The sequence below is a fragment of the Rhinoderma darwinii genome, chromosome 2 (genome assembly GCF_050947455.1).
Source record: "Rhinoderma darwinii isolate aRhiDar2 chromosome 2, aRhiDar2.hap1, whole genome shotgun sequence".
NCBI classification, from domain to species: domain Eukaryota; kingdom Metazoa; phylum Chordata; class Amphibia; order Anura; family Rhinodermatidae; genus Rhinoderma; species Rhinoderma darwinii.
The window spans coordinates 108,370,839-108,397,127 of NC_134688.1; the positions used below are offsets into that span (position 1 = coordinate 108,370,839).

The 26,289-nt window shown below is 44.2% G+C and overlaps 1 protein-coding gene and 1 long non-coding RNA gene across 5 annotated transcripts in view; one reads left to right on the forward strand and one right to left on the reverse strand.

The window, feature by feature from the left end:
• Positions 1-779: 779 nt before the first annotated feature.
• Positions 780-26,289, forward strand: part of BAZ2A (bromodomain adjacent to zinc finger domain 2A) — a 76,689-nt gene continuing 51,179 nt past the window's right edge. For 3 of the 4 annotated variants that reach the window (XR_012881369.1, XM_075852084.1, XM_075852085.1), the window contains exon 1: positions 25,065-25,264. The gene's annotated coding sequence lies outside the window, so the exon portion shown is untranslated. Of the gene's footprint in view, positions 859-25,064; positions 25,265-26,289 lie in introns of those variants that run through there. The other variant, XM_075852087.1, reaches the window with a different exon arrangement.
• LOC142742391 (uncharacterized) lies at positions 3,193-25,524 on the reverse strand. The gene is made up of 3 exons (XR_012881370.1): positions 25,027-25,524; positions 15,758-15,870; positions 3,193-7,525 (listed from the first exon to the last, which is right to left on the reverse strand). It is a non-coding gene; the product is annotated as an uncharacterized LOC142742391 (long non-coding RNA).

The window sequence follows — 26,289 nt, forward strand, 5'->3', positions numbered from 1 at the left end:
TGGAAACGTATACCCATAGGTTTGCACCTGTCTGCCATTGATTTCCATTCGAAAAAAAGTTTTGTGGTTTTTAAAATAGTAGCAGCCTACGCTTCTCAGTACACCAAAAAATGTATCTAGCTAAAACCTGTCAAACTTATGCTGAAAGGACAAACTTTTTGCTTATGTCTACACAAAAGAAGCCTGGGTACATTGCAGTATATATTTGAAACCCTTTTTGCTATACCGTTGAATATTTGCCTGATGTAGGCTGAAAATATGGTGTGAACAGACCCATACAACATATTATTGGTTTTCTCATAGCTTTAATAACCTTTATATTAAATATAAGTTTAAAGGGGCACTAAACCAAAAGTCTATCATACCTTTATTCACTGTGAAGTTGAATGCCAACTTGTCTTCCCTGTGAGTAGCCATTTCAGGTTGGATAGAGAGACTAGGGTATTTTATGGCTATTCCCATTATCACTACTTGATCACAAACATTTCCTCCAGAAATCTTTCTATACATATGTATGAATGCAATAAGCTTTCTACTTTAGGTTCAGTGCTTCTTTATGGCGACCATATTTGCTATTACAACACGTCTCAAGCAGGACTATTATTTGTGTTATTTTTTTTATAACATTGCATCCCCCAGCTCCGCAATGATGAAAATGGATACTGCTTCTTTAAATAATTCATGTTAATCTAGCTGGATGGAAATGATGGGCAGTGAATACAGTGACATCAGCAGCAAAGCAATATCAGCCACCTGCTTCCAGCGAGGACTCATACACAGAGAGGGTGGAGGGAGAGCCCAAGATACACCCCCTCTTTAACTCTTCATTACTCCCGAGCGCCATAGCAGGACATCCAGGTGAGTGACCTGCCTTCCAGACACCTCTCTGACCCCCTCACTTATCTAGTCCTTACCCTTCTCATACAAGACTTTGCAGTAAGCTCTTGCCTCATTTCCTGCAGCTGCCGGAGCAGCTGGTGACTGCTGGGTCTCAGAGGCCTCAGTTTACATCCAGATCTAACATCTACCTATGTGATGCAGCACTATTCATTGCTTATCCTACATAGAACGGTATCAATGTACCAGTGCAGGCTGGGCAGAATGGATCTAGCACACCAGAGTTACCTTCCAAAAATACCGCCTGGTCTCCGATACTATAGAAGTTTGGTTACCGTTCGAACAACATCGTCGTTGTCTGTTCTCCCATCCAGTTAACCTGTAAGGTGCTGGATAGTAGTGATGTAGAGGCTGGTATAAAATAAGATTGGGTATGTAGGCTGCATTTAGGAACACATTTATCCATGAAATTGCGAAGCTACGCCTGAAAAATTTACACTCACAATATATATATATATATATTTCTCAATAATGCGATTTTGGTTTGTTGTATTTTTAAAGTAATACATAATTCTGGATGTAGCCACTTCACAAGCAAGCGCCAGTTCATAGCATACGTGTCTGCTAATATTGGACAACATTTTAAGGAAAACTGTACGCCGACTTGGTAAAAGCGTCAGTTTTAAAAACTGCTCTTAAGAGTGGATGGTAGTACATTGTATATGGCATCTGTAGTGCTTTTGATTTATGGCAACGTACTGAACGTTCCACTGCCAGTTTTACGAAACAGCAGGAAAGTAAGGATCAGGCGCTTGAAAAATCCATAGGCCACTAGATAGGATGAAGGTGAACATGACAAAACAAGCAACCTATCTGTTCTGCTTAAAATGTGAATTACAGACAACGTCAAGCTAAAGTCAAGGTTTACTCTCCCTGCTGAACAAATGAGAAAGCACAAGCTGTCTTTATGAATTCTTATTTCACTAAAGAAAACCACACGGTATCATTGTGTTGTGGAATAAAGATGTCAGATCTTCATCTCGTTGCATTATCAAGGATTGTAAAGGGTGCAGGAGCCCCAGGGCTGTAGGGTGGGCCAAGCCCACTATCCCGAGAGCTGTCTGTATGGGGCTTATGATGGCGGTTTAAAAATAAAATAACAAAACACTGGCAGCTTGTGAATGAAAACAGGTTTAGCCAATTCTAGTTTTTGCCTGAGCTTGTGAGCTTGGCAAGGGGGGAGTGAGGGGACTGAGAGGAAGAAGCACAGACTGATTCGTGACCAAAGATAAGGGTTGGATGGGAGGCCTCTGTGTGTTTGCATGTTAGATGGGTAAAAAAAAATATATATGTATATATATAAACATACACTGTTCAGCCATACCATCAAAACCATTGACAAATAATGTGGATAACATTGAGTATCCAATTACAATGGCGCCAGTCACGGGGGGTGTTATTATTATTAGATAGCAAGTAAACAGTCCGTTCTTGAAGTGGATAGGTTGGACGCAGGAAAAACAGGCAAGTGTAAGGATCTGAGCAACTTTGAGAAGGGCTGAATTGTGATGGCTAGACGACTGTGTCCGAATATCTCCAAAACGGCAGGTCTTGTGGGGTGTTCCCGGTATGCAGTGGTTAGTACCTACCAAAAGTTGAACAAGGAAGGTCAATCCAGTGAACTGGTGACAGGGTCATGTGCACCCAAGGCCCATTAATGGGGACCAGCCTGTCTGGTCCGATCCCACAGAAGAGATACTACAGAAGAAATTGCTGAAAAAGTTAATGCTGGCTATGATAGAAAGGTGTCAGAAAACACAGTGCATTACAGCTTGATGCGTTTGGGGTTTCGTATCCGCAGACCGGCTAGAGTGCCCATGCGAACCCCTGTCAAACATCAAAAGTGCCTACAAGCGGCATGTGAGCATCAGAACTGGACCATGGAGCAATGGAAGAAGGTAGCCTGGTCTAAAGAATAAAAACTATTTTTACACCATGTGGACGGTCGGGTAAGAGAGCGTCGCTTACCTGGGAAAGAGATGGCACGAGGCTGCACTATGAGAAGAAGGCAAACCAGCGGAGGCTGCTTATAACGCCATAGTGCCAGATATCACGGGACACGTTTAGAGGTCTTGTGGAGTCCATGTCTCGATGGGTCAGAGATGCTTTGGTGGCAATGTTATGGTTGATTAGTGAGTATGTGTGTATATATATATATATATATATATATATACACACACACACACACACACACACACACACACACACACACACACACACACACACACGCGCACACTAGAATAGAATAGAAACACTTTATTCATTCCCAGTGGGAAATTATTGTGTTACAGCATCACAAAATAAACCTTACAAACAATAATACACTTAAAAACATAAATATATATGTATATCTGTGTAGGTGACTACACCCATAGCCTCTCAGCGTCTTGTACTTGGCAGAAGGTGTGCACTTAAAGATGATTGTCATGCAGAAACAGGTCATACATAGGGGCAGAGTTTATTTTAATGCTGAATTTGATTTCCTGAAGATCCTAGGTTGCTTTTAAACTTTTGGTCTTAGGCATTGATTTACAAAAGACAAAGAAAAACCCTTTAACCCCTTCCCACTTTGGCAACTTTTGACCTTCCTGACAGAGCCTCATTTTTCAAATCTGACATGTTTCACTTTATGTGGTAATAACTTCGGAATGCTTTAACCTATCCAAGCGATTCTGAGTTTGTTTTCTCGTGACACATTGGACTTTATGTTACTGGCAAAATTTGCTCTATATGTTCAGTATTTAATTGTAAAAAACACCAAAATTTAGCGAAAAATTGCAAAAATTTGCATTTTTCTCAATTTAAATGTATCTGCTTGTAAGACAGGCAGTTATACCACACAAAATTGCTGCTAACTAACATCCCCCATATATCTACTTTAGATCGGCATTGTTTTTTGAACATCCTTTTATTTTTCTAGGACGTTACAAGGCTTTGAACTTTAGCTGCAATTTCTCACATTTTCAAGAAAATTTCAAAAGGCTATTTTTACAGGGGGCAGTTCAGTTGTGAAGTGGCTTTGAGGGCTTTATATATTAGAAACCCCCAATAAGTCACCCTATTTTAAAAACTTCACCCCTAAAAGTATTCAAAACAGCATTTAGAAAGTTTCTTAACCCTTTAGAGGTGAAATTTACAAATTTCATATTTTTTTGCCGAAATTAATATTTAATCCCTTTTTTTTGTAACACAGAAAGTTTTACAAGAGAAATGCAACTCAATATTTATTGCCCAGGTTCTGCAGATTTAGGAAATATCCCACATGTGGCCCTAGTGTGGTAGTGTACTGAAGCACAGGCCTCAGAAGTAAAGGAGCACCTAGAGGATTTTGGGGCCTTATTTTTTTAGAATATATTTTAGGCACCATGTCAGGTATGAAGGGCTCTTGCAGTGCCAAAACAGTGGAAATCCCTCAAAAGTGACCCCATTTGGGAAACTACACACCTCAAGAAAATTATCTAGGGGTATAGTGAGCATTTTGACCACACAGGTTTTTTGCAGAAATAATTGGAAGTAGGCTCTGAAAATGAAAATCTAAATTTTTTTCAAAGAAAATGTAGATTTAGCTCATTTTTTCTCATTTCCGCAAAGACTAAAGGAGAAAAAGCATTTCTCCCGAGTAAAACAATATCCCATATGTGGTCATAAATTGCTGTTTGGACACACGGCAGGGCTTAGAAGGGAAAGAGCGCTATTTGGCTTTTGGAGATCACATTTAGCAGGAATGGTTTGCGGAGGCCATGTCACATTTGCAAATCACCCGAGCGGACAAAACAATGAAAACGCCCAAAAAGTGACTCTATTTAGGAAACTACATCCCTTGAGGAATTCATCTAGGGGTGTAGTGAGCATTTTGACCCCACAGGCGTTTCATACATTTTATTAGAATTGGGCAGTGGAAATAAAAACAATCCTTTTTCTTCAATAAGACGTAGCGTTAAAAAAAGAACCCAACATTTGTAAAGAAATTTCTCCAGAGTACGGCAATACCCCATATGTGGTCATAAATGGCTGTTTGGGCACACAGTAGGGCTCATAAGGGAATGAGCGGCATTTGGCGTGCAGATTTTGCTGGATTAGTTTCTGGGCACCTGTGGGACCAAAACAGTGGAAACCCACCAGAAATGACCACATTTTGGAAACTACACCCCTCAATGCATTCACCTAGGGGTGTAGTGAGCATGTTAACCCCGCAGGTGTTTTGTAGAAATTAGTGTGCACTCGATGTTGCAGAGTGAAAATGGGATTTTTTCCATAGATATGCCACCATTTCCACAGCTTGTGCCACCATAACAAGACAGCTCTCTAATGATTATGCGGTTTTTCCTGGTTTTAGAAACACCCTAAATGTGACTCTAATCTTTTGCCTGGACATTTGACAGGGCTCAGGAGTGAGAGAGTACCATGTAAAATTGAGGCCTAATTTGGCGATTTACAAAGTATTGGTTCTCAATTGCAGGGCTCAGATGTGAAATAATAATAAAAAAAAAAAAGTGACCCCATTTTGGAAACGACACCCCTCAAGGCATTTATTAAGGGGTGTAGTGAGCATTTTCATCCCACAGGTCTTTTCCATAGATGATTGCGCTGCGGATGGTGCAAATTAAAAATTCATATTTTTCCATATATATGCCATTTCAGTGGCAAATATGTTGTGCTCAGCTTGTGCCACTGGAGACACACACCCTAAAAATTGTTAAAAGGGTTCTCCCGGGTATGGCGATGCCATATATGTGGAAGTAAACTGCTGTTTGGGCACGCTGTAGGGTTCAGAGGGGAGGGAGCACCATTTGGCTTTTGGAGGGCGGATTTTGTTGGTAGTAGATTTGTTTGAGTATTTCTGGTGTTTCTGTTTATAATGTGGGGGGGTACATGTAAGCTGGGCAGAGTATATCAGGGGCATAAGCAAGTGGTATAATAATGGGGTAAAAAAACCAATAAAATAATCCATAGATGTGTGTTACGCTGTGAAGCAATCCTTTCTGTATAGGCTGGTGTCGCACTGATAAATGGTGTCCTTTTTGGTCCACATTCCGCACCTTTGCAGTTTGGGGGATTTTGCTGGGAAGTGTTTTGGTATAATACGGGCACCGTCGCTTCTAGCGGATATGTTTGGGCCCTACCATTCCTGGTTCCCTAATTTTAGGTCCTTGATAAATCGCCACTTGAAACAGAAGAAATGTTCCCCTCGGACCTGCAAAACTGCATATTTTTTATTTCCTGACTTATTGGAGCCTTAACTAATTTTATTTTTTCATAGACGTAGTGGTATGAGGGCTTGTTTTTTGCGAGACGAGCTATAGTTTTTATAGGTACCATCTTTGGACATGTGCGACTTTTTAATCACTATTTATTCCAGTATTTGTAGGGCAAAGTGACCAAAAAACTTCTGGTATCGTTTTTTACGGGTTTTTTTTACGCTGTTCACTGCGTGCAATAAATAATATAATATTTTTATAGATCAGGTCTTTACGGTCGCAGTGATACCAAATATGTATGGTTTATTATTATTTTTTTCAATAATAAAGAACTTGATAAGGGAACAGGGCGATTGTGTTTTATTGTATTACTGGAAACTTTTATTATGTTTTCAAACTTTTACTTTTTTCACTTTTTAAAAAAATTCAAGTCCCACTTGGAGACTTGAAAGTCCAACTGTCTGATTTATTTTTTCCAATACATTGCACTACCTACGTAGTGCAATGTTTTAGATCTGTCACTTATTCACTCACAGCAAGCCGATTAGGCTCGCCTCCCGGTGGGGCCTACTCGGCTTCTGTAATGGTAGAGCAGGAGGCCATTGTGTCTCCTGTTGCCATAGCAGTATCGGCAACCCTGATTGCATGGCAGGGCTGGCGATCTGCTAGCAACCGCTAAGATGCAGCGATCGCTTTCGATCACTGCATCGAAGGGGTTAATGTCAGCTCCGGTTCCAACTCCTGAGCCGGCGCCATCGAGCAGGTGCCATCTTGCCGGCGGCTACGGAAGCCGTTCAGTCTCAGCCGCGGGCGCGGGTCCTGAACGGCTTCCGTGCTAGGCAGACCGGGAGGCCAGTATTAGGCCTCTGGTTACCATTGCAGCCACCGGAACCCCGGCAATTTTATTGCCGGGGTTCTGATGAGCTGCAAACACCTTAATTGCAGCGATCACGTTTGAGCGCTGCATTTAAGGGGTTAATGGCAGGGATCGAAGCTAATTTCAGTCCTGCGATTACAGCCAGATGTCAGCTGTAAGATACCGCTGACATCTGGCGATGATGGAACCGGCTCAGCTTCTGAGCCGGTGCCACGCATTTGGTGTATGGATACGGCAAAATACGGGAAGCACTAGCTTTCCATGGCGTGCCCATACGTCAAATGTCGAGAAGGGGTTAATACTGTAGTTATGCAATATATAGGCAGTAGAAATCTTTTAATCAGGTCATTAATGGCACATGGTAAATGCCGGATTATCAGATATTCTAGATTATCAGTTAATCATAGAAAAGTATATTAAATAGCCTTAAAAATTATACCTAAAATAAAATATTAACACAAAATTTGCTACTATAACTTTGTCTTTTAGTCAGAGGAATTTCCGTCTTGGCTTCTTCTTTTGGTCTTGTGAAATTCCACATCATATTACAGTTCTGTGATGAAAACAAGATAATAAAATGCTGGCTTAAAGAAATTGGATTTATCTAAAAAAATAATAATAAAAAAATGCACATTTAAAAATTTGCCATAACGTCTTATCAAATATAATGTGTCCAATCAGCAAATGTAAGTCCACCAATAAAGAAAGTAAATCAATATGAATTTGAGAACCACAGCTAAATAAATAATAAACCACAAGCTTGTAATAAGGCAAAATGAGTCAAAGATGAAGGACAGTCCAGTGCAGTGCATTTCCAGAAATCACAATGTAGCTGTATGAAATGTTATCAGCTAATATTTTTCACATTAAGGCTATGTTCACACGGAGTATTTTGGGGGAGGAATATCTGCCTCAAAATTCCGTTTGGAACTTTGAGGCAGATATTCCTCTCCCTGCACGCCGATTTTCGCTGTGATTTTCGCGCCGTTTTCCGCCCGCGGCCATTGAGCGCCGCGGGCATTAAACAGCGCGAAATACGCTTTCTCTGCCTCCCATTGAAGTCAATGGGAGGTTAGAGGCGGAAGCGCCCGAAGATAGGGCATGTCGCTTCTTTTTCCCGCGAGGCAGTTTTACTGCTCGCGGGAAAAAGACGCCGACGCCTCCCATTGAAATCAATGGGAGGCGTTCTCGGGCCATTTTTGCCGAGTTTTGCGACGCGGTTTCCGCGTCAAAAAACTCGGCAAAATACCCCGTGTGAACATAGCCTAAAATGTCTATTACCAGCCTTCCCACTCCCACCTCTATGCCTTAAACATATAAAAACTAGGTTCCTCGAGTGTGGTAGAGACGGAACGGGCACCAGTCACATTTTTTATTTCATATTGTGAATGTGACCTGCCATTTGTTTAGGACTAATGTAATATTTGGTGTAGTGGGGCACATTACATGGGCATTAGAGTTTTTAGATTACTCCAAATTAATGGCAGGCCAGAGAAGAAGTTACCTGGTTTTGTAACTTTTTTTTGAGGCCCTGTTGCTTTCACTATTTGTATGTAATCAGTTTAATATTTTCTTAACAATATAGGCTCAAATTAGTGTTTATGGAGTTTTATTTGTGTTTATGGCAAACAACCCCAGATGGTAACTAGTATAAAGGCCCTTTTACACGGGCCAATGATCGGGCAAACATATGAACGCCAATTCCCGATCATTGCCCTGTGTAACGATCAGCCCATGAATGAGCAAACGCTCGTTCATCTGCTGATCGTTTATGCAGCAAAAAATATTATCGCTGTCGGCAGCACATCTCACTGTGTAAACAGGGAGATGTGCTGCAGACATGATGGTAATGTATGGGGACGAGTGATTGTAATAACGATCGCTCGTCCCCATACATTACTGATCATAACTCCTTGTGAAATGAGTAAACGAGCACCGATCAATGGGCTGTCTTGTTGATCGGTGATTGTTGTTACGGCCCATATTGGCCAGTGTAAAAGGACCCTAAATCTATTACAAAGCACCAATTCTACTGTTTGTATGTTTGTTTGTTTTTTGGGTAGTTAGATACAGATTTGAAGAGAAATGGGTTACACTCAGAGGGTATTTTATTAGGTACATCTCTCTAGTACGGTAAAGGATCTTCATTTGCCTTAGAACATACTAGGAGGGTAAGCAGCACCCCAGAAAAAAAGCTCCATGCATATATGTACCACGTGTTGGGAACTAAATGAATACCTAAAACATATGCACTACATCCAGGGGACTAAATGAAACATTCACTCCGGTTTTCTGCTTTATTTATGTGGCGTACCACTAATAAGAACAACTTTTGTGAGGGGGAATAAAAGAACTGATAAATTATAATCATAATGAAAGTGGCATGAAAAAAGTGAACACTGCAATTGATACAAAACCAACACAAGAGAACAGTGTTATTGATGCTAAACTATTTGTTGTATGTATTGTCCATTTGCTTTTAAACAATTTTTGTACCGTAAAAGTTACGTTTTAAGAGACTCCAGACCTATTCCAGTGATTATGTAGATATATCATAGGAGAATTATCAATATGTCAAATTAAAATCAAGATATGAAACACATTTCTGCAAAATAATAATCTTTTACAGATAAATAAGTAACAGCAAACTTAGGCTTCGTTCACATCTGCGTCGGGGCTTCGTTCATGGGTTCCTTCAGAGCTTTCCGTCAGGGGAACCCATAAATGGAACCCAAACTGAAACAAACCGGAACCTTAGCTTTCCGTTGTTTTGAGGGAATCAATAGCGTAGTCAACTAAACTATTGAGTCCGTTAAAAGAAGTGAAACCTTACAGAACCGTGACAAACGTAAACCATTTGCAACCGATGCGTTACCATTGTAGGCAATGGTAATGCAAACGGAAAGATATGGTTACCGTTTCAGTTTGGTTTCCGTTTATGGGTTCCCCTGACGGAAAGGTCCGATGGAACCCATGAACGGAGCCCCGACGCAGCTGTGACCGAAGCCTTAAAACGTAGCTAACTTTTCAGGTGACTTTTCGGAATAAGTTGTCATATATGTGTACATGAGGAATAACACTATTTCTGGCTATATGACTTGTATTCTGCATTATTTAGCAGTTTTCACCTCTGCAGGCCCTATCTCTAATTCTCACTTTTCTCTAAACTAGTGGGTGGAGCCTAAAGGTTATCATGTCTTCTATACACAGCACACATAGAAGACGAGAATCTGATATATATACTAGAAAAATTACATGGTGCTGCCCGAGTATAACATGTCGGTCTGTCTGTTTGTGTGTTCATTGGATTTGTTCCAAGGGTGCCCAGGAGTCTAATCCATGCCCTCATATTTTCTTGGTTTCTGGGGAAATCGTTAGTAGCCCTATATACCCCAGCAGTTACACACTGTTTATTTCAACTTTAACTTTCTAAATACCTTAACAGCTAAACTGGTAGGAAATGGTGTCATAAGACTGTGACATAGCCTGTTGATTAACAACATTTGCAGTTTTATTACCAGGTCGCCATAGACTATGGTTGGATCATAATTGAAAACAGCATCATGCATGAAAGCCCACTCATTAACACGCTGAACATGATGTGCTCTATCAGCTTGTTTTCTGGCCTGGGTTCGGGCAGGATTCTTTGCACTTCTGAGAGCCACCTGTCTGATCTGTTACTGAGAGAGTCCGAGTTTGCTGAGGAGTTTCAGCAGCTCGAGCAACAGTATGAGGGTATGTTCACACGCCCTATTTACGGACGTAATTCAGGCGTTTTACGCCTCGAATTATGCCTGAAAAGACGGCTCCATTACGTCTGCAAACATCTGCCCATTGATTTCAATGGGTTTTACGATGTTCTGTTCAGACGAGGTGTATTTTTACGAGTCGCTGTCAAAAGACGGCACGTAAAAAGATGCCCGCCTCAAAGAAGTGCAAGTGGGAGGTCACAGCAGCGATTCTCTCGAGGTGGAGCTACCTCACAGCCTCTGACGCTGTCCTATCAGCATGAAGCTGCTTCACACACAGTGTAAGGCCTCATGCCCACTTCAGTTTTTTCCTTCAGGTTGCTATCCGTTTTTGTCACTGATAGCACGCTGAACCCATTTATTTCAATCGGGCCATGCACACTTCCGTTGTTTTAACGGAAACGTTCGGCCGTTCCGTCAAAAGTAGGGCAGGTCCTACTCCTGCCCGTTTTAGACGGAACAGTCTCGGCCTTCTCATTGAATTTGGTCCGTGTGTGACGGGACCGTCAATAATGGCCGTTCAACGGCCGACGGAAGTGTGTATGAGGCCTTAAAGACTGAAACGGGAGGGGGATCACTTCAAATAGCCATATCTCTGGCTGTATCTGGTATCACCAGTTGAAAACACAGTCGGGAATGGAAGCTGTATACTATATGATCACACTGTGTTGCTGGGCTGGGAAGGGAAGAACTGTATGACGCTGATTGGACGGCATAATACATAATAATCTTTTACAGATAAATAAGTAACAGCAAACTTAGGCTTCGTTCACATCTGCGTCGGGGCTTCGTTCATGGGTTCCTTCAGAGCTTTCCGTCAGGGGAACCCATAAATGGAACCCAAACTGAAACAAACCGGAACCTTAGCTTTCCGTTGTTTTGAGGGAATCAATAGCGTAGTCAACTAAACTATTGAGTCCGTTAAAAGAAGTGAAACCTTACAGAACCGTGACAAACGTAAACCATTTGCAACCGATGCGTTACCATTGTAGGCAATGGTAATGCAAACGGAAAGATATGGTTACCGTTTCAGTTTGGTTTCCGTTTATGGGTTCCCCTGACGGAAAGGTCCGATGGAACCCATGAACGGAGCCCCGACGCAGCTGTGACCGAAGCCTTAAAACGTAGCTAACTTTTCAGGTGACTTTTCGGAATAAGTTGTCATATATGTGTACATGAGGAATAACACTATTTCTGGCTATATGACTTGTATTCTGCATTATTTAGCAGTTTTCACCTCTGCAGGCCCTATCTCTAATTCTCACTTTTCTCTAAACTAGTGGGTGGAGCCTAAAGGTTATCATGTCTTCTATACACAGCACACATAGAAGACGAGAATCTGATATATATACTAGAAAAATTACATGGTGCTGCCCGAGTATAACATGTCGGTCTGTCTGTTTGTGTGTTCATTGGATTTGTTCCAAGGGTGCCCAGGAGTCTAATCCATGCCCTCATATTTTCTTGGTTTCTGGGGAAATCGTTAGTAGCCCTATATACCCCAGCAGTTACACACTGTTTATTTCAACTTTAACTTTCTAAATACCTTAACAGCTAAACTGGTAGGAAATGGTGTCATAAGACTGTGACATAGCCTGTTGATTAACAACATTTGCAGTTTTATTACCAGGTCGCCATAGACTATGGTTGGATCATAATTGAAAACAGCATCATGCATGAAAGCCCACTCATTAACACGCTGAACATGATGTGCTCTATCAGCTTGTTTTCTGGCCTGGGTTCGGGCAGGATTCTTTGCACTTCTGAGAGCCACCTGTCTGATCTGTTACTGAGAGAGTCCGAGTTTGCTGAGGAGTTTCAGCAGCTCGAGCAACAGTATGAGGGTATGTTCACACGCCCTATTTACGGACGTAATTCAGGCGTTTTACGCCTCGAATTATGCCTGAAAAGACGGCTCCATTACGTCTGCAAACATCTGCCCATTGATTTCAATGGGTTTTACGATGTTCTGTTCAGACGAGGTGTATTTTTACGAGTCGCTGTCAAAAGACGGCACGTAAAAAGATGCCCGCCTCAAAGAAGTGCAAGTGGGAGGTCACAGCAGCGATTCTCTCGAGGTGGAGCTACCTCACAGCCTCTGACGCTGTCCTATCAGCATGAAGCTGCTTCACACACAGTGTAAGGCCTCATGCCCACTTCAGTTTTTTCCTTCAGGTTGCTATCCGTTTTTGTCACTGATAGCACGCTGAACCCATTTATTTCAATCGGGCCATGCACACTTCCGTTGTTTTAACGGAAACGTTCGGCCGTTCCGTCAAAAGTAGGGCAGGTCCTACTCCTGCCCGTTTTAGACGGAACAGTCTCGGCCTTCTCATTGAATTTGGTCCGTGTGTGACGGGACCGTCAATAATGGCCGTTCAACGGCCGACGGAAGTGTGTATGAGGCCTTAAAGACTGAAACGGGAGGGGGATCACTTCAAATAGCCATATCTCTGGCTGTATCTGGTATCACCAGTTGAAAACACAGTCGGGAATGGAAGCTGTATACTATATGATCACACTGTGTTGCTGGGCTGGGAAGGGAAGAACTGTATGACGCTGATTGGACGGCATAATACAGAAAACATTACACCGCCCAGAGTGAAAAGGAAGAGTAACCTCCCATTTGGCAAGTACAGCCAAATGAGCATATTTAAAAAAATGCTAATAACTTTGCAAATAATAAACGTTTTTGAAAAAAAAAATTACACTGTAGTTATTAGCATCATAGCACCTATTAGATTAGTTAGGAAATTTGGAATTAATAAACTAGTGACAGATCCTCTTTAATGTAGTCTGCATTGATGTATAAATATTTATATAAGGTCTTATTCAGATTAACGTATTTTACGTCCGTGTGCTGTCCGTTGAAATAACTGAAAGCACAGACCCATGCAAATCAATGGGGCTATTCACACATGCATGATTTTTCACACAGCGCGTGTAGGTTGCGTGAAACTCACTGCATGTCCTATTTTAGTCTGTTTTTGCCGTCCACGTCGCGCATTGAAGTTTATGTGTACGTGAATTACACGGACAGCACATGGATGACATCTGTGTGTTGTACATGTTTCACGCACAAGTTGCTAAAGAAATAATGAGAAAAAAAAACAGGAACACTGATGCCACACGGAAAGCACACCGATGCCACACGGAACTGAAATGCATCGAATACGCTCCGTTTTTTGCGGACGTAAAACGGACATGCTCATCTGCTAAGATCACTACATGTGCTCTACAAGTTTACCAACCTTTACCACCTTATAAATAAAGAGATTGTACTTACCTAATACTCCCTCTCTGTTGGTAAGCGATATGCACTAGAATAGAATATGACCACAGTGGTCTCCACAAAAGACCCAGTGAAGTGCGAGTGTGGTCACCACCAGCGACCAAACAGTCTGAACTCATTTCTATGCCGTTCAAAATCATGTGGGTGCTGCGGAGCAAGCTTAGCACTTGCACAGATTATCTATTTACGTTAGGTTTTCTAACTACAATTGGAAACGCTCATTTCCACCAGAGTTTTCCTTTAAATCCATACTACCCCTTTAACCATATGTCTTCACTGTTTCTACAAGCCTTCAGGAAACTTACAGGAAGTTGAAAGGGCCAAAATACATATGCAGAACAAAATCATAGCATGTTCAATCACATGCTGTCCTACTAGGGTATTCTTCCTGAGGGTATGTTCACACGCAGTGGTTTCAGACGTAATTCGGATGTTTTACGCCTCGAATTACGCCTGAAAAAACTCCCCTAATACACCTACAAACATCTTCCCATTGATTTCAATGGGAATTACGATGTTCTGTTCCCACGAGGTGTAATTTTACGCGTCGTTGTCAAAATACGGCGCGTAAAATGACGGCTCGTCAAAAGAAGTGCAAGACACTTCTTGGGACGTTTTTGAAGGCATTTTTCATTGACTCCATTGAAAAACAGCTCCAAAAACAGCCGTAAAAAATGCCGCGAAAAACGCGAGTTGTTAAAAAAACATCTGAAAATCAGGAGCTGTTTTCGCTTGAAAACAGCTCCATATTTTCAGACGTTTCTGGTCACTGCGTGTGAACATACCCTTAGAAGTATTGCTTCTAGGGGAGAACACGATGCCATACGGAGGCACTATAAGGAAGCACATGCTCCATGCACATGGCTTTGCCATATGCATGAGGGATATTACATCACCGGATTGAAGGATAATTGCTAGGATAAGTAGATTTTGTTGTCTTCTAAAAATCAGAAAATAAATAAAATAGAAACTGGAAAGTATAAGTTTGTCATACTTAAAGAGGACCTCTCACTAGGTCATATATGTTGAACTGGTTAACTGACCTGAATAGCGCTGTCTCCCTGATCCCAGCGCTGTTTTTTTTTTCTGAACCCCCCCCTCCCCCGTTCCAGACATATGGCCCACTGTTGTGTTAACTCCCTATATTCTAATTTGCTGTAGTTAGCCAACGGGGTGGAGCTAGCTTCCCTTCCTCTGATGCTGACCAATCCGCACAAGGAAGCTTAAGGGGAGTTCACGACCCATTGGCTAACTACAGCAAATTAGAATTGAGGGAGCCAACACAATAGTGGGCTATAACTCTGGAACGGGGGATGGGAGTAATTGAAAGAAAAACAAAAACCGGCGCTGGAATCAGTGAGACAGCGCTATTCAAGTCAGTAAACCAGTTCAACTTACATGACCTAGTGACAGGTCCTCTTTAAAGGAGTATTCCATAGGAATATGCAATAAATGTCCTTTGAGTCCCGCACTTATCTCCAGAACGGGGGTCCTTCGACCCTGTCCCACTTGTGTAGAGCACAGATAAAGAGGTGGCCGGAATAATGTAAACTTCTGAGGTTCACTGTACAAAATTACTGGTTTTTTTTAACAAATGTAAGAATCATTGGCTTCAGTCCCTTGGTGTAATTTTAGCAAAATAATTACTAGTTACTGATTAGGTTTAAATGTGTTTGGCACATGAATGCATTAGAAAGATCTCTGATGGAACAAGCAAAGAATGACAGCACAAGTCAGAACATACCTAATACTGGCGATATCAGGCAGTCATTGGTAAACAGCTTGGTCATTCAGGTTAGCCACTTGGATGGCCGATCATATGATATCCAGATGTTCCACCCAGGTTTCTTCAGTGATCTGTGTACATGATCATAGGACTGTCATGGGTCATCTTCCAAACACATTTTAAGTCAAATCACGTTCTTCTTGTCATCTCAAAATTTGAGTAATCTCATCATCACAATCTGACCTCTTCTACATCATGAAATGACCATAATACTTTGTGCCAGGAAGGTCGGCTCCATGTGCGAGATCAAAGAGTTTCTCTGGCGGAGCCGGCACGTCCTGGCATTACATGGATGGCCATTTATCTGATGCTGCCACTGCAGAGAAAATGTGTGGCTGGCTGCGGCTTCTCCAGCAATTACTGCCGATTGCTGGGAGAGTGAAAAGCTGGACGCTAAATGCCACAGGCTTAGGGTCCAAGACTTAGCATATTGTCTAAAGACAGTGAAAGAGAGTGAGAAAGATGGGCATATGTCATAGTGCATGTTTAATAATGTCATAGTACATAACATCACACATCTGTCCCTATCAATCCCCATCTATCCCGGTCAATCTTGTTTATAAAATTAATGTAATGGCGTAGCATCTGCGTGCCGTAATGTCACATCGTCATAAAGGCCGATCACAGCCCAAATCGGTGTTGTTTTGTCATACCGATGTCATGTGGCAGTAAATGGCTTGTATATCATGGAAAACTCTTTTAAGGCACATTCTTTTAAAAGGGTGACTTGCAGTCCAATATTAGGACAGTCTTAATGGAGCGGGCCCACCCGTCTATGACTGTTCCAGCAACCAGGTCTTTTTCCAGGAATTCCACCAATTCTGTGATAAAGAAAAAAAACGCGCATTTGTATAAAAAAAAAATCTCATTATCCAGCAGCCACTGTGCTATTCATTTTGAATAACCTTTGCAATGTACTTTCTTTACAAACTTGGTCCCCAAGCTGAGATCTCAGGGGGCGCCTCTTCAATGAACACTAGTCTGCAAAAATGAAATCCGGTATCCAAGCCTTAAAATTGTGATTTTAAAAATTAACTTATTGGCTAAAAATTTGGTCTAAGGGTATGTTTACACGCTTAGCAAAAAATGTCTGAAAATACGTTCCGTTCCCACGAGACGTTTTTTACGTGGCCGTTTTTAAAAAATAGCCGTGTTAAAAGACGCCCACGAAAAAGAAGGGCATGTCACTTCTTGAGCCATTTTTGGAGCCGTTTTTCATTGACTCTACTTAATTAAAAAATGGCTGAAAATCAGAAGCTGTTTTCCCTCGAAAACAATGGGCAGATGTTTGTAGGCCTTCAGCCCCCGCATTTTTTGCCATTTTTCAGGGCGTTTACAGCCCGAAAAATGGCTGAAAATAGGCTGTGTGAACGTACCCTAATTCTCATGAAAAAAAATCTAAGTTGATGCGCAAATAGCCGTAATCACCTATTCTTTCCCCCGCTGGCGCTCCTGTGGCGCTCCCAAAGACTGTTTACATGTGTTATATTACTGGCATTTTGCTGGAAATATGATTCGTCATCGCAGATAGAAAGCATGGTAACTATAAACTACTGCATGTTGGTTTAAAGAGGTTATGTGGGGACCAAAAATGATTAGCAATGTACTCACTGCAGTATGTGAGTACATTCGCTAATATACATTCCGATCGCCTGTCGCGCTGATTCTCACATATCTTTCTTAGGGTATGTTCACACGCAGAGTCAAAAACGTATCAAAATATGGAGCTGTTTTCAAGGGAAAACAGCCCCTGATTTTCAGATGTTTTTTGAGCAACTCGCGTATTTCGCTGCGTTTTTCACAGCGTTTTCATTGGCGTCTATGAGAAAACGGCTCCAAAAACGTCCCAAGAAGTGTCCTGCACTTCTTTTGACGAGCCGTCATTTTACGCGCCATATTTTGACAGCAATGCGTAAAATGACAGCTCGTCTGCACAGAACATCGTAAGACCCATTGCAATAAATGGGCAGATGTTTGCCGACGTATTGGAGCCGTCTTTTCAGGCGTAATTCGAGGCGTAAAACGCCTCCATTACGCCTGAAAAATGGGTGTGTGAACATACCCTTATAGTGCATGAGGCCCCTGAATATGACTAAACATTGCGTCACTCATGTGACCACACACACAAACACACACACACACACACACACACACACACACACACACGCGCGCGCGCACACACACACACACACACACAGGACACATCCATGTGCTAAGTGAATCGGACTAATGGTGGAATAATGATGATCAGCTGCTTCTTGTGCCCATATTCACTGTCTCTAGATGATTTAAAAAATAACTGCCTGTCTCTATGAGATGTTGTTATGATGTTAATAAAGTTGAATAAAAAAACACAACACACAGGAGAGAAGGAGAAGAATGTAAGAGCTTCTCCCCATAAACACTGACAGACATGGCTGCCAGTGGCGTAACTATAGGGGTCGCAATTGCATCCGGGCCCCGAAGCCAGGGGGGCCCGCGGCCCCCCGCACCACATCGATGAAGAGTTATTATAGTAACTGGGGCTTATGTAATAAACTACACAGGCCCCCGTTACTATAGTAACTGACTACTTACACTCCTCCTTCCAGAGCGCAGCAGCAGTCCTGACGTCACAGCGCTGTGCACAGCGCATGACGTCACAACGCTATGCGCTGCGCACAACATCCTGACCCTGGATAGGACCTCCGCTGTGGCCGAAGAGGAGGGTAAGTTTAATGCCACTCTGCTGGAGCTGATAGGTCGGGATCCGACTCCCGGGACCCCCGCCAATCAGCTGTTTTGAAGGGGGTGCAGCGCTTGTACGAGCTCTGCACCCCCTTCAAGACAGCTGATTGGAGGGGGTCCCGGGAGTCGGACCTCGACCCAATCCCATCATGTGTGATACTGTCTGCTGGGCCTTATATCTAATCCTATTATGTGTGATACTGTCTGCTGAGCCATTGTATCTAAACCTATCCATAGCTATAGGGTCGTAGTGCTATAGATATGCTGTCTCATATATACACATATACATACACACATTTTTTGGGGGAATATATGTATTGGGGCTATTTCCCTTGGCGTTTTAAGACCTTACCGACACCACTGGCTTCTAGTGCTGCATTGTTGGGTCATTTAGGAGACCCAGCAATGCAGCTGAAAGCTGCGGACCGTCGGCTATGAGCAGTTGGGGGGAGGGGGGACAAGCAGAACCTTTGCATCGGGGGCCATTAGCCTTTAGCTATGCCCCTGATGATAGCCAAAACCTCACTGCAACTGGCGGAAACAAAGATCACTTTGATTCCGCCCATTTAACACCTTAAAGGGGTTTCCCACGAGAGACATTTATGACATATCCACAGGATATGTCATTAATGTCAGATAGATGCGGGTCCCACCTCTGGGACCAACACCTATCTCTAGAACGGGGCCCCCTAAACCCAGTTCTACCTCTTTGTGTGTCGGCTGATTTCCGACCATGAAGGTGAAAATAATGTAGCTCGCTGAGCTACGCTGTTTTCGTAAGCCCCATAGAACTGAATGGTTGTCACAAAAACAGCGTAGCTCGCATGCTACGCTGCTTCCGTAACTGCTATTCACTACTAAGGGAGTTACGGAAACAGCGTAGCTCAGCGGGCTACGCTGTTTTCGTAACTCCCGACCATAAAGTCGGGAAGTGGCCGGGAGTCAGTGATAGGAGCCCGTTCTAGAGATAGGTGCGGGTCCCAGAGGTGGGACCCGCATCTGACATTTATGACATTCTGTGGATATCCAAAAAATAAAGTATTTGAAGCAGCACAAATCCCGATATCAGGAGCGGTGTCACTCTCAAGGCTTGAGAAAGTCCCTCCACTTGTCACGGGTCGAAACGTTGCCATTTTTTACTGGATGTTTGATCAATAAAAGAACATATTGATTGAAATTTGGGAGACGTGTGTTGCTGTTCAACCACGCTTTTTCTGATGATATCCTGTGAATATGTCATAAATGTCCCTCGTGGGAAAACCCCTTTAAATGCCACGGTCAATCGTGACCGCGGCATTTAAGTTGTTAGAATCGGGGGCGACCCCTAAAATGGGTGTGTGTGGCACTATCTACAGGGGGGCTGTGTGGCACTATATACAGGGCGACTATGTTCTATTATCTACAGGGGATGTGTGGCACTATCTAAAGGAGGCACTGTGGCATTATTTACAGGAAGCAGTGTGTGGCAATAGCTACAGGGAGCAGTATGAGGCACAGAGTGTGGCACTATCTACGCAGGGTTTTCTGCTACCAGTTGTGGTTGTCTAGCCCTAGTGATAAAGTAAGACATCACCTGCCTGTATAGAACAGGAAAACCAGAGAGATTCTGGCCACCATAGTAGTTGTCAGCCAAACATCAACTTGTCAGTTTGTTTATTTGTATGCAGAAATTCTGGGAAGAAAGCCACGCCCCATTAGCCACACCCACCAGATAAACCATGACCCCATAAAACACACCCACCAAATAAACCATGACCTCATAAGACACCCCCTTCAGATAAGCCACACTAAGAGTCCCTGGAAAAAAAATTCTAATGTTAGCTATGTATAGAGATCATGTGACTAAGGGGGGATTCACACGAGCGTGTATTCGGTCCATGCGGGCCGCGTGGTTTTCACGCACCACGCACAGACCAATACAAGTCTATGGGGCAGTACAGACAGTCCGTGCTTTTTACGCAGCATTTGTCAGCTGCGCAAAAAGCGCGACAGGTTCAATATCTCCGCGTATTTCGCGCATCACGCACCCATTGAATTCAATGGGTGCGTGAAAACCACGCAGGTCGCACGGAAGCACTTCCGTGCGAACCGACTGAAACAGCGCACCAGCTGTCAAAAGGATGAATGTAACCAGAAAAGCACCACGTGCTTTTCTGTTTCCAAACATCCAAATGGAGTGTCTTTGAGATGAGCGAACCCGGACAATCGAACCGAACTTCACCGGGATCGGCCGAACTCATTTTGGCCGAACCCGGCAAAAAAATTTCCGGTACGTGACGTCCGGAGATAATCACTGTCCAGGGTGCTGAAAGAGTTAAACTGTTTCAGCACCATGGACAGTGACTTCCGATCCCAATATACATGAACCTGTAAAAAAAAAACGAAGTTCTGACTTACCGATAACTCCCGGCTTCTTCCTCCAGTCTGACCTCCCGGGATGACAATTCAGTCCAAGTGACAGCTCCAGCCAATCACAGGCCAAGCACAGGCTGCAGCGGTCACATGGACTGCCGCGTCATCCAGGGAGGTGGGGCCCGATGTCAAGAGAGGCGCGTCACCAAGGACGCGTCACCAAGGCAACGGCCGGGAAGTTCTCGGTAAGTACAAACTTTTTCTTTTTTTTAACAGGTTGCTGTATATTGTGTTCGGCATTCACTGTCGAGGGTGCTGAAAGAGTTACTGCCGATCAGTTAGCTCTTTCAGCACCTTGGACAGTGACGGGCGTCGACTAGCCTCATCTCTATGATGGCGGCTGCGCGAAAACGCAACGTCCGTCTGTATCTGCCCTAAACCATCTTTTGCCCAAGAACTGGGCGGGGGTGATTTTCATTTTGTCCCGGACCCTTATCTCCACAGTCTACACTCCAGCTTCTTAGGGCGTCTTCACATAGAGTCATTTTTCATGCAATGTGAGTATTTGGGATCTCGCCGTGCTTGTTAGGGTATGTTCACACGACCTATTTTCAGATGTAATGGAGGCGTTTTACGCCTCGAATTACGCCTGAAAAGACGGCTCCAATACGTCGGCAAACATCTGCCCGTTGCTTGCAATGGGTCTTACGATGTTCTGTGCAGACGAGGTGTATTTTTACGCGTCGCTGTCAAAAAGCGGTGCGTAAAATTACGCCCGCGTCAAAGAAGTGCAGGACACTTCTTGGGGCGGAATTGGAGCCGTTTTTCATTGACTCCATTGAAAAACAGCTCCAATTACGTCCGTAATGGATGCCGCGAAAAACGTGTGCACTTGTAAAAACGTCTGAAATTCAGGAGCTGTTTTCACCTGAAAACAGCTCCTGAATTTCAGACGTATTTGGCGTTTGCGTGTGAAGATACCCTAACATGTAAATATTTACCAGCCATCGACTAGCCCATACATCGTACATTGTAGATATTTTTCTTGTCGGACTGAACAGTTGTTCGGTGTAAATACAATTGTTCCATGTTTGTCTTTGTGTGTGAATGGAAACATACAATTTGAAAAATCTATACAGCGACTGGCTAAATACTTGAAATGATACAAGTAAGGGCTCGTCCACACGTTGCGGAATTGGCGTCTTTTTTCCAGCCGGAATTTCGGCCGGGAAAATCGCAGCAGAATACAGTAGCAGCATAGTGGATGAGATTTAACAAATCTCATCCACACGCTGCGTAAAAATTTAGAGCCGAAATTGACCTGCGGTGCGTATTTTTCGGACCGCAGCATGTCCCTTCCTGCTGCGGAAAGTTCCAGAATTGCGGCGTTTTTCAGAGGAGACGTCTCCATCTCCGAACATTGGGAAAAACTCAGCAATTTCCGCACAATTTTCTGCCGTAAAATACTCAGGCAATGGTGCGTTTTTGCCGCAGCGGAAAGCCTTTGACTTTCAACGGAATTGCTGCAGAAATTTTCTGCAACAATTCCGTTGTGTGTGGACAAGCCCTAAAGCGACAACACCATCGCACATAGGAAGCAACGCTTCTCACAATGTTTACATTGATTCCTATTGGTCTTGTCTGCAGGTTGTATCGTGACCAGTGGCGTAACTACCGCGGTAGCAGCAGTAGCGGCTGCTACGGGGCCCGGGGCTTGAGGGGGCCCGTGCCGCCAGCCGACACGCCCTCCCAAATGCCCGGTGGCGCCGCTAGCAGCCGTTATGGCTGCTACAGGGGTAGCACCGCTACTGTGGGGCCCGCGCCGACGAGCCTTACACAGGCACTCTCATGCCTGTAGGTGTCGCTAGCACCGGAGGGGGCCCCGGTGCTAGCGGCAGCCAAATACATGTATTAGCACTGAATGGCCGGGCATGTTCCGTGCCTGACCATCCAGTGCCTTACAATGACACTGATTGGCTAGCGGCGCGATGACATCATCGCGCCGCTTCCATGCTTGGAAGGTGCTGATTGGCGGGGCAAGTCATTCTGCCCCGCCAATCAGCGTCATTGGAGGACGCTCGTTCAGCTCCTGCAGACATGCTCAGAAGAGAGCATGTCTGCATCGCCAGTGAACAGCGTGGGAACCGGAGAATGTGAGTATGTCAACTTTATATATTTTTTTCCTCATAAAAATGTGAATGGCATTATCTATAGTGGGGGGGGTCTATCTACAGGGGGGGTCGTCTTTATGTGGGCTATTATATATAGGGGGGTCTATATGTGGGGCAGTAGCTACAGGGGGGTCTATATGTGGGGGTGGGGGCCACTATATACAGGGGGGTCTATATGTGGGCCACTATATACAGGGGGGGGTCTATATGTGGGGCACTAGCTACAGGGGAGGTCTGTATGTGGGGATGTGGGCCACTATCTACAGGGGGGTCTATATGTGGGGCAGTATATGTGAGACACTATACAGGGGTGGGCTATATGTAGAGCACTATCTATAGGGGAGCTATTTTTTAGGGTACTTTCTATAGGGGTGGGCTATGTGTGGGACACTATATACAGGGGTGGGTTACCTGTGGGGCACTAGCAACAGGGTGGCTATATGTAGTGCGCAGTCTACAGGGGTGGGCTATATGTGGGACAATATCTACAGAGGTGGGCTATACGTGGAGCACTAACTATAGGGGAAGCTATATGTAGGGCAGCACGGTGGCTCAGTGGTTAGCACTATTGCCTTGCAGCTCTGGAGTCCATATGTGGGCACTATCTACAGGGGCTTCTATGTAGGTCACTATCTACAGGGGGCACTATCTACAGGGGGCACGGTGTGTGTGTGTGTGACAGTTATATTTAGAGGTGTTGAGAATTTTAACTTTGTTTACAGGTGCATAAATGTTTTAAAAGTGAGAAGCTGAAGACATCTAAACGGAAAACTGCAGAAATGGGTCATGGCCGGGAGAAATCCATCATAGATGTCTGAACCGGAGTGAGAAGAAAAGAACTAGAATCTGAGACGTCACCGGTGAGTCACTTAATGTAAATGTTTATTCTGCCTCTAATCAGTATTGTAGTCACTGTATGATCTGCAGCGAGATGATGGTGGTATGATTTTTTTTTGTGAAACCGCATCTCCCAGCATATCCTTATCATTGTTTCGGCCATGCTGGGAGCTGTAGTTTTACGCCGTACAAACCTATGCGCAGTGGCGTAACTACCGCTATAGCAGCCGTAGCGACTTCTACGGGGCCTGCAGCATGAGGGGGCCCGTGCCACCCGCCGGCACGGCCCCTCCCATGGCCGCAGGCTCCGCTAGCAGCCGCTATGGCTGCTACAGCGAGACGCCACTGAAGGGGTTGTTCCTACAAAAGACATGCATCCCCTAACCACAGGATAGGGATACATGTGGGATCGCTGGGACGCCCAGCGATGAGGAGAACGGGGGACCGAAAGTCCCCCCTAAGTTCTCCATGGCAAACCTCGGACTTCCGTAGTCTGTCTGCAGCTCCATGGAAATGACTTGCGCACCGGTCGTGCTTGTGCGCATGCGTGACCAGCGCTCCTTTCATTTTTATTGAACTGCGCAGACGCCAGAAGTCCGAGGTTAGTCATGGAGAACTTCGGGGAACTTTCGGTCTCCTTATCGCTGCCAGCGATCACACATGTATCCCCTATCCTGTGGATAGGGGATGCATGTCTTTTGTAGGACAAACTATAGGCCGCTTTTTTTTTTGGGGGGGGGGCTGTATGGCGTAATCTACAGAGGGGGCTGTATGGCGTTATCTACAGAGGGGGTCTGTATGGCGTTATCTACAGAGGGGGCTGTATGGCGTTATCTACAGGGGGCTGTGTATGGTGCTATCTATAGGGGGGCTTTGTGTGGTGGAATCTATAGGGAGGCACTATCTACAAGGGGGGGGGGGGGTTGTGTGATACCCAGCAGAGGGGGGGGGGCCCAGTCAAAAGTTTGCTATGGGGCCCAGTCTTTCCTAGTTACGCCCCTGATCGTGACTGCGATCTTGGTCACCATGTTCGTTAATGTGAACATGTCCTGATAATATATGGCGTCATCTACATAACTGATGCCTTTAGAACAAGTCTAGGATTTGCTAGAACTTCAGTATAGAAGTGACAGGACAGACCTGAGTGGCGCTTCCTCACACATCCGCTGTGGATGGGACAGTTGTGAGTCCGCGGTGGAGCCGGCGCCTCTAGGACCCTGCGGCCTCCGCCAGCACTTCCTGCCTCGCTCTCACACACTCTGCTTCCAACCCCCGGAGCCGCGGCTTCGTCCTGCTACCTCCCCCAGGCCAGGCCGGGGACACCATGTGAGAACAGGCCGCGACCAGCGCCACTTACACCATTCTCTGGCGGCTTCAGGTGAGTACAAGTAGCCGAGGAGTGACGCCGGAGAACCCGGGGCTTGAGGAGGGAGTGTAGGCCCCGGTGACTTCCACTGAGGCTGAGTCAGGGACATGTCTCATGTAGCGGCCACTTCATCAAGTTCTTTATGTTGTGATGGAGCGTCCGTGATGTGAGTTTGGGGCTATAGCGATGATGGGATGTGTAGTCCTGTCCTGGCTCCGTATATGCGGTACCGGTCCTGGACACACATGGCGGTATCATTAGCTTATCTATAGGCCCGCACTAATGTAATGGCCTCCTTGTTAATAATCACTGACATTATGAATATGGCTGTGGACACGATCAGGTCTGTAGGGTCACGTGTGTGTCCTTATAGATGTATAATATCCAGTGCTGTAATATTGTGTAAACACTGGCGTCTGCTCTGCCCCCTCCTGTAGTAATAATAATGGAGCTCTCTCCATTTTATGATTGAATAGTTTCTCCTTCTCTAATGTGTGATTCATAGAAGAAGCAAATGGAGCTGAGCGCGGAGCATTTAAATCCCCTGCAAGGTCCTATTGTTCCACCAGGCAGAGGCTGCTCGTCTGCTGGAGGCCGGCGGCACTTTCTCAAGTTTCTAGCTTGTTTCTTGGGAATATTTACTACTTGGATTACAACTGTTCAGTATTGTAGGATGAGAACTCCACCTAAAATGACACTATAGATCTAGTGGCTTCAGATCATCTAAACTGCTAGTCTACCTGAGGATCTAGATTCCCCTTTAAATTATATATATATATATATATAAAACACACACACACACACACACACACACACACACACACACACACACACACACACACACACACACACGTATTTTGCTGTGTTCATAGCAATCTTAGAAGTTGCATTTTTTAGAATGATCTTGAGCCAAAATATTTGCATCCTCTTCATATTCTCTCAGTAAAGCTATCAGTGATGATTGCTTTATCTAACTTTATGGGTATGTCCAGAATTGGGAGATATACCACTAAAAAAAAAGAGACCGAACAACAAGA